General features: G+C 38.8%; 1 pseudogene; it reads left to right on the plus strand.

Moving 5' to 3' along the window:
- The first annotated feature begins 357 nt into the window (after window positions 1-357).
- LOC127226627 (zinc finger protein 431-like) lies at window positions 358-9201 on the plus strand (annotated as a pseudogene).
- Window positions 9202-9505: the final 304 nt, after the last annotated feature.

Below are 9505 nucleotides of genomic sequence, written 5' to 3' on the forward strand. Positions count from 1 at the left end.
GTGGAGCCTCCGTGGCGGGCTTTTTAAGGGTGGAGCTTGTACTGAGGCGAATCCAGGGGAGGGCCCGCCCCTTCTCACCTGGTCCTGTCTATCATGCTTCACTAGCCAATCAGAGCCTCTCGCGCACCTGCCAGTCAGATGGGAGGGTTCTTCCCGGAGCCAGGCTTTCAGCTCAGCGCTTCACCTGAGGGAGTCAGAAGTTGTCTCGTGCGCTGTGCCTTTGCTTCTGCCGAGAGAGAGCGCTGGTCAGCTCAGCAGCCGCACCGTGATGAGTGAGGGGCTGCCCTTCACAGAGGAGGAGCGGTGGGAAAGGAGAGAGTGGAGCCGCTGCCCCCATGTGGAGAGTGGCTGGCCATGATGAGAGGCGAGAGGCGCTGTCCCATGCCTGGAGGAGTGGCTGCTATTGGTGAGCGAGGAGCGCTGGCCCCAGACCAGGTGGAGTGCCCTACTGAGGCTCTGAATCCGGTGTGTTTGGTTTTTCCTTGGCTGGTTGGGAGCCAATGACCAGACACAGAGTTCACCGTAATCCTGCCTGATCCATTGTGGTCCTTTTTGATCCGTGCGGCTTCATGTGTCGGGCTGACAGACTGAATAACTTCACTACCCAGCCAGAGCTGTGCCTGCGAAGAGGATTGGGAGTGGAATTGGGTTTAGAAATATCCTTGCTATTGAGATCACTGTACTACTTACAGATTTGTCAAACTCAGAGTACTGGACTCTCTAGTATCTTCCGGAAGTTCTGCATTTTTAACATTTAGGGTTAGGGTACATATGGGTTTAATTTTGTGGAGCTTGTAAAAGATACCTGCAAGTGTGGTGGCATTTTGTTTGTAACAACTGAAGCTTGCTAAGTGGTGGTGGCACACGCCTTTAATCCCAGCGCTTGACCAGCAGAGGCAGGTGACCATGCCTGTTGGAGATTAGTGTAAGATGTAAACATTAAGTCCAGGTGTACCATAAAGTTATATTAATTCTAGAATAGTGGTTTCTCCAGTCTTTTTGAAAAGTGGTTGAGACAAAGTCTCTTATTAATTGAGGTGGACTTGAACCCTGTCTGTAGTCCCACAGTACATTGCCCTTGTTTTCCTCCTAACTAAATACCCTAAATTCTCACATTACAGGTCAGCAGCACCATGGAGTTATAAAACTTCCAGTTTGAGTCACATAGTGGGCTGTCCATTGCAGTAACAGGAAAAGGATTTGTGTGGGGAGCACGGCTTCTTCCTTTATACCAGAAGAGGAACACTGTACTGTGTGTACACTGCAGGGGAAACAGAGTAGACAATACAGTGTACTGTGTACATTGCAGGGGGAAACAGTAGACAATGGGTAGAGCACAGACTGAAGTCTAAGGCATTGAGTCGCAGGAGCAGTCTTCATCATAAAGAAGGACCTGATGGGACAGAGTGAGTGACTCTGTGTAATTTCCATGCATGTATTAATTCCTTCCATGAGCATGAAGACAGACAGAATTGGTGGATGTACAATTTAGGGAGCATAGCTTCAACTACTAAATATTAATTTTCCAATTCGCCAACTGTTCTATGCAGATATGTGCAATCCTGGTTTACACAGTTAAGTCAGCTCAGCAGTTTGAGACACAGGCCAATGGCTGTAACTCCATGTGTAATCTTACAGCTAACATTTTACATGGGACAAAGTCATGCAATGTCTTATTAATGGTATACGTCCTACCAGGGAGGTGCCTACTCTGTGTCAAAGTCATTATCGCTAAGTGTTCTTTCAATTTTATCTCTTTTAAAAAAATCAGTTATTGATAATATTTTCAATTTTTTTTCTTTAAATGCATTACTGCCATAATCCCTTTGTTTCTATTTTTCATTGTTTAAGAATTTAATTCCTTTTTTAAAAGTGCTATTTATTTATTTATTTATTTATATGTATCAGTTTAGAGTAGTGGTTCTCAATCTGTGGGGTCACAGCTCCCTTTAGGGGAATTGAGATATTTATATTACAATTCATAACAGCAAAATTATAGTTGTGAAGTAGTACTGTAAATAATTTTATGGTTTGGGATCACCACATCATGAGGAACTGTATTAAAGGGTCACAGCATTAGGAAGGTTGAGAACCATTGGTTTTGATTAATGTCTGTTGTAGCTCAGGCTTGCCTTACACTATATAATTGAGAATTACTTTAAATACCTTATCCTGCTTCTGCTGTCCAGTTCTGGAAAGACAGTCATGCAATTCTTTCCATGCTGTGCCTTGACTTCCCTGTGAAAGAAAAATAACCAGTAAATGAATATCCTCCAAGTTCTCTAGATTTTATTGTGAATTTGCAAATGTAGTGGGAACCTGTGTAAGAATTTAATTCACCTACTGTAAAGCAGGTGTAATCACAGCACAAAAAGGGAGCAGCAAGAAGAAGGAGGAGAGATTTCCTGCTGTGACAGTATTAGCAATGTGAAGTCAGTTCTAGATGAAGAACAGAACTTACCATGAAACCAAATTACTGCAGTTACACCATTTCAGCCTAAATAGAAGAACTGCATAAAGTGGTGCTGTTGTCCTGCCCACCGTGACTGTAACCCTGGTTTAAGGTGATAGCCCTAAGGCAAATAGTGTGAGTAGTACTCTAATACAAATTTCTAGTCCCTGGAGCACGTAAAGCTTCAACTGTTTAAGATAAGTTTGGGGATTATGATTACATTATTTACATTAACTTTTTCCTGCCTCCAAGGCCTCTCATAACCCCTTCCTTGTGTTCTCATCCATGGCCTCTTTTTTATGTTTTTTTTTTTTTTTTTTTTTTTTTTAACAACAGATACTGTTTGAATGTGACATGTGTTTGGGTTCAGGGCCTCCCAGCTATGAAGCAAAGGGTTGGTTGTGCTGGACATTGATTGTGTAATTGAATGTGCACACATAGGACCCTGTGCCTTGGAAGAGAAACAGGAAATGCTGTGGGCGATTGTAGATTTTACTAAACTATGAAGTTCCCATATTAGGACCATGTGTGACTGTAGTGTGGAAGGGCAAAGCTGGGAGTCATTTTATCTCTGCTTACCCAGGAGGGTAACTGCACAGTCATCTTAGCTAATGATGAACTTTGGGAAGGTTTAGCTATCAGGAGCACCTGTGGGAGGTAGCTTCCAGGTTCTTCCCAGGATTCTCCTCCTGTTCTGCTGTGGAGAGCTGTAAGGAGGACCACAAGCCATGCCATGGTGAGTGTGGGGGCCTCTGTCCCCACACCAGGAAGAGCAGGTTGGCCGACCTATCAGAATATAGACTGCTTGGAATAGGATGGATCATGAGCCAGACTGAGGTTCTTTTGGTCCCATTGCTGGGCAGTGGCCCTTGGCCTCTGAGCTTTGTTGAATGTGGATTCCCTGGGGAGGGGATGTCTCTGCCATACTGGCATGGGAGACTATGAGCTTGTAATATCACTGTCCAGTGTGCACACAGAGTCATTGCTTTTGTTGTACAGTTGGAAGACAGATTGGACAACTGAAGGTCTGGTTCTAGAAGTTCTGAATATTACATTCCACTTTCGGATTTGTCTTACAAATGTTACTGATAATTTATAAAACTGATAGAAAAGAGGGGATGGGCATCATCCTTCAGCAATATATTCATGATTAGAATGCCTTCAACTTTCTGATACTGACAGCCACCATGGTTTGATTCAGTGAAGTTCAGTTCTAGGTCACAAAAGGAGTTTCTGAACTGTAGAGGTATTTCAGGTTAGCATAGTATTTTCAAGGTGAATACGGAAGATGCCACATCTTGTGACATAATCCATATGGCAGGAAGCAGACATAAATTATTCTTCATATTGTTTTTTTATTGGACATTGTTGGTGCTGGGTTTGTCTGAAACTACAAGGGGGCACGAGGGGCTGTAGAGCCCTAGGAGGCTCTGGAGGAGATGACTTCCATTTGCTGGGAGGGCTCTAGAGGATGGGGCCTCTCTGGAAGAATTAACAGTAGCTGGAGGGTCAGAAAATTAACACTTTAAGGGTCACTTTTAATTAATTTTTTTGGAGTAGTGAAGTCTGTGTGTATTTAATTTCTGTACACATGGAACCGTGGGTAGATGTGTTTGGCTGAGTTTCCTTTGTTAAAAGTTTATTTTTCTGCTTTTATTCTTTGCTTTTTCTATCCATGCTCTACTCTTTGACATATGTTTTACACATTCTTAATTATTATAGCTTTCATGGTAAATATAGAAGTCATTGTATCATTGTGTGTACTTTTTAAAATAATTGCATTGAGCTTCCACTTTGAATGTAGTTTTGAAATCAGCTTTTCTCTTATAAATTGTTGGGCATTGTCTTTGGATTGTATTCAATTTAAGGTTGCAAATTGACCATAAACAATGACTTGATGCATCATGTTCCCTAGGTTCATTTATGTACTTTATTTATTTATGTGTTGTTAGTCTGTGAAAGACTTTTAGATTATTTGATAGAAAGTATCATTGGGCTTGGCAGGTGGCTCAGCACATATTCTTCATGGTGATGGCTTATGTTCAGATCCCAGCACCCAGATTAGGAGGCTCATAACTACCTGCTACTCCAAGTTCAGGGGATCTGAGTCTTTTTTCTGGTGTCTCACCCATACACAAATGGAAGACATTTTCTCAAACATACAAACATACACATAAAAAACAGATATAAATTTGTTTTAAAAATTTCTTTTGACTCATAAGTCAATTATAGCAAACAAGTTGTTTTAGGTATATAACAGAAATCATACATTGTTTATAAAAATTTGTTCTCTCGCACTTTGTGAAAGTTTTCTTTCCTTATTCTGATGCAGACTTAAGGCAATTAATAATCAGTCATAGGAAGTTGATCCTAACTTTTGTGAGTTAGTAGTTGGATTTGCATAGTTACTATAACATTTTAGTATGCCAATAGTCATCACACAAGGTTCACACTCTGAATTCCCTATAATGGTCCTAACTACGCCCATCCCCACAGGGCTGCTCATCTCTGCAATGTATCTTAGCTGATGTTCAGGTCCAGTCTGTAATATAAGTCTCTGATTCATGGGTCTTGATCCGGGGGGACATGCTCTGTCCCCAGGGCTGATCAGGGTGATGTCTCTTCACATGTCTATAGTACAGCTTTGGTCTGTGTTTATGTACTGTCCAGTGGATGTCATGTGGGTCTAGAACTGTGTCTGGTTATCTGAAGTGAATGATATCACTGAGTTCTGGTTATCAGATACAGCCTTGGGTGTAGGGGTATTCATGACCAAGCTGTTTTTATATGTCTAATAGCATGATTATGGAAAAAAAACAAAACAAAACAAAACTGGGAGGTGGTAGCCCATGCCTTTAATCCTAGCACTCAGAAGGTAGAGGCAGGAGGATCTCTGTGAGTTCAAGATCATCCTTGTCTACAAAAGCTAGTGCCAGTATAGCCTCCAAAGCCACAGAGAAACCCTGTCTCGAAAAACAAGAACAACAAAATTATTTTGTGTGTGTGTGTTTCCATTTGGTTTGTTTATATGACAGATTTTCCTATGTTGAATCATTCCTGCATCTCTGGGATGAAGCCTACTTTATCAGGGGGGGATGATTTTTTCATGTATTCTTGGATCTGGTATTTTATTAATTTAATTTTGTAGCCCACATATAAGAATTATTAACAATTTTTCAGCAATTTTCAACTTTTGGCAACAACAAGAAAAGGAGAAAGCATAGACTATATATTCGAATTAATAATAAATGCAGGAAAATAAATCTCAGGCACTAAAACTTACAATTATTAAGCAAAATGGTTGGAACAATATAGATCACAGGATATTTATATGTTCTCCAGGTTTGCTATACACCAAGTGAAAACACATTCAGAAATAAAAGTAAATGCAATCAGTTTCAAACAAAAAATGTTGTAAAAGGGGTCATAGTAGGGTTGAAGCTGTAGGACTCTGAGCTAAAACAATCATTGTATAGCATCATCCTAACCTGGTCAGTATCAAGTAGGAGAATGTGGTTCTTGGCCATGGGAAAGGTTCTTCTTATTTTATTAATGAAAATAACTGAGAGTCCAGTAACCTCCATAATTAGCATCCAGTGTTGTCTCTTAGTTTTTTTTTGTTTGTTTGTTTTTGTTTTTGTATGTTAACATTATGAACAGACAAATGATAAATATAAAGCATCAGGGACTCTGTTGAATCTCTAGAGCCATCCATATCTGGTTTATGACCAGCGTATATACACCCTCTGGTATGGCTGAAATGGTAATCAAATATGTCCAAACCAAGAATCCTGACCTGAGGTGTCATCATGGAGATGAAACAATTGCTAAAGAAGTTCCGTCTTTCACAGTCTTTTAGAATCATGAATAGTTGGTTTATTCCATATGGTGTCATAGTAGTCTTTTGTGGATGTTGAGGCTGGGGTGTGAGTTCACTTGTGTTTGTGGAAAGAAGACTCAGATACATTGTTAATAATGATTTTAGCCTTTAACAATTGAAGTGGTCTACAGCCTCAGTGGACTGAATTGCTTTCTCTATGCCCTTTGCATTTTGTTTTTCTCAATATTTACAGTTAAATGAGTTGATTACCATATGCTCAGAACAACTTGAATGAGGCTTCCAAAAATATGATGCCAACTGCAAATTCTTGATTCATCAGGTACCAGAGTTTTTGTTGTTTCCTGAACCAGTTAAAGGCATGAGCTAGTATACCCAGTTTTCCCATCTTTCTTGTAGTTAGTATTTGTCTCTGATGTGCACAGAGTACTATTGATCTGTTTGCTTGTCTCTCTATGTTTGTTAATAGGCATTTCAGAAATGACAGAAGTGGCCCTCCTATTCAGTTTTCTTCTTAAGTGACTTGGTGCTTACTTTAGAATTTCTGTGTCATGGAATAAGTGTGGTAATCATGATAATTAAATTTTCAAAGAAGTATACATTTACAGTGTTGTCGTTCTCACTTTTCATAATTTATGTTATATTTTAGAATGCAGTGACCTATGACGATGTGCATGTTGACTTTACTTGTAAAGAGTATGCTCTGCTGGATCCTTCCCAGAAGAATCTTTATAAAAATGTGATGCTGGAGACTACAGGAACCTCACTGTTATAGGTAAGACTATGAATTTTTCTTCACAATTTAAAATAAGGGGGCAAATGTTTCTTTGTTATTGGTGTTCCTCTGTAATTACAACTGAAACTGAGGAAGGATGATGTGAATAAATCAGTCATGGTTCTAAGGTTCACTGAAGGTAATAACTTAAATTTTACACAATTGCCAATAATATGTCAGACATTTTCTAGTACTATATTGTAGGCTAATTTTGATGTGCAAGCTAATACAAATATGCCTCAAGAAATTTTAAGGTGTCCATAAGTTTTAAAGACAGCAACAGTTTAATAAAGTGCTTAAAGTGTATTGATGATTATTAAATTCTCACAAAACCATATATCTCAGTGTTAATTAGGTGAATTGTGTTTACAAGGCATTATGTTAAGAGAGTAGACAAGAAACAATGCCTTAACAGATATCATCATTTCAATCACAGCCCCATGGTAGCTCTGCTGTAGAACCAGCAATCCATTTAGTTTATACCAGTTATGTTATAAAAGGTATGCACAGTGAATAAGTAATAAATACATGGTCAAAACTCTCTAATAAGGAAATAGTTCATAGTAAAACTTGTGTTATTCATATACTTGTGACTTTGCTAAGTTTATTGAGAGGAGGGGTAGTCAAGAGCCAAGGGTGACTGTTGTTGAGAAACTTTAGTCTCTATACCATATGTCTATGAAGAACAGAAAGTTAAATCATGTTTATGCAATGTGGACACCTTTTATCTGTTATTCTTCCTTTATTAGGTATATCATATGAACGTAAGGGTATGAAAAGAATAAAAATACCCCTCTATCTCTCAGAATGATTAGAAGATATGTAGCAGTCCCCCACTTTGAATAGATTTGTTGAATGTGATACAAGTTTACAAGTAATTGCTTTTCCATCTTTACTGGAAATATATCAATCAACTCACACTTCAGAAAAGCCCTATGTATACTTGAAATGTGTGTGTACTTCTGTTTGTCCTGGTTCATTTTACAAATTTATTATGACTCAGACTATAGGAATATTTATTAGTTTTTCAAGTTCTCTTCAAATATGCAAAAATCTCATATAGAAAAAAGATGGTATAAATGTGAACCATCACAGCTGTATTGAAACATCCAAAACCACCCTTAATGAAGGGGAACAACATGAGTTTAAACAGTGATAGAACCTTAAGATCTGATTCTTCTTAACAATTAGACCAAATTGTAAAATTAATTCATACAGATATATTCAGTGGTGTTATGGATGTGTTAAAATTTTTAACTGTGTCAATTATCAATGTAGGCATGAAGAAATCCATACTGGAGAGAAACCCTATGAATGTAATCAATGTGGTAAAGAATTTATACAGAGCAATAGTGTCCAAATACATACTGGAGAGAAACTTTATGAATGTAATCAGTGTGGTAAAGTGTTTTCACAACAGTCATCTCCAAATTCATAAAAGAACCCACACCAGAGAGAAATCTTATAAATGTAATCAATGTGGTAAAACCGTTTTACAGGACAGTAGTCTTCTAACACATAAAAGAACATATACTAGAGAGAAGTCCTATGAATGTAATCAATGTGGTAAAACCTTTGCATATCATAGTAATATTCTAAGGTATAAAATAACCCACACTGGAGAGAAACTGTATGAACGTAATCAATGTGAGAAAGCCATTTCACAACACACTGATCTCCAAATTCATAAAATAGCCCATACTGTAGAGAAACCCTATGAATATAATCAATGTGGGAAAGCCTTTTCACAAGAATCCTCCAATTTCATAAAAGAAGCCATACTAGATAGAAGCCCTAATAATATAATCAATGTAGTAAATGCTATGTATATAATGTAAGTCTTCTAATGCATAAAATAACCCAAACTAGAGAGAAACCTTATGAATGTAATCAATGCGGGAAAAACCTTTTCACAAGAATCCTCCAATTTCATAATAGAACCCATACTAGAGAGAAGCCCTATGAATATAATCAATGTGGTAAAGCCTATGCATATAATGTAAGTCTTCTAGTGCATAAAATAACCCATACTGGAGAGAAACCCTATGAATGAAATCTATGTGGGAAAACCTTTTCACAAGAGTCCTCCAAAATCTTAAAAGAACCCATACTTGAAAGAAGCCCTATGAATGTAATCAATGTGGTAAAACCATTTCACAGGACAGCCTCCAAAACAATACATGCTTGAGAGAAAGAAATTGTATGAATGAAGTTAATGTGGTAAAGCCTTTCACGTCACACTGGTTTTATATTTGCCAGATGGTACTCCCTCCCTGTGTGCAAGACCAGGGCTGGGGGTTGCAGCACCTTGTGCGCCTGTGCAGCTGCAGCCAGTGTGGGTGCGTGCGTGCGTGCGTGCGTGCGTGCGTGCGTGCGTGTGTGTGGGTTCCTCAGAGCCGTGAGGTGCCACATGTCCTTTTTCTTTTCCTGCCTGCCCAGG

The sequence above is a fragment of the Phodopus roborovskii genome, unplaced genomic scaffold (genome assembly GCF_943737965.1).
Source record: "Phodopus roborovskii unplaced genomic scaffold, PHOROB, whole genome shotgun sequence".
NCBI lineage: Eukaryota > Metazoa > Chordata > Mammalia > Rodentia > Cricetidae > Phodopus > Phodopus roborovskii.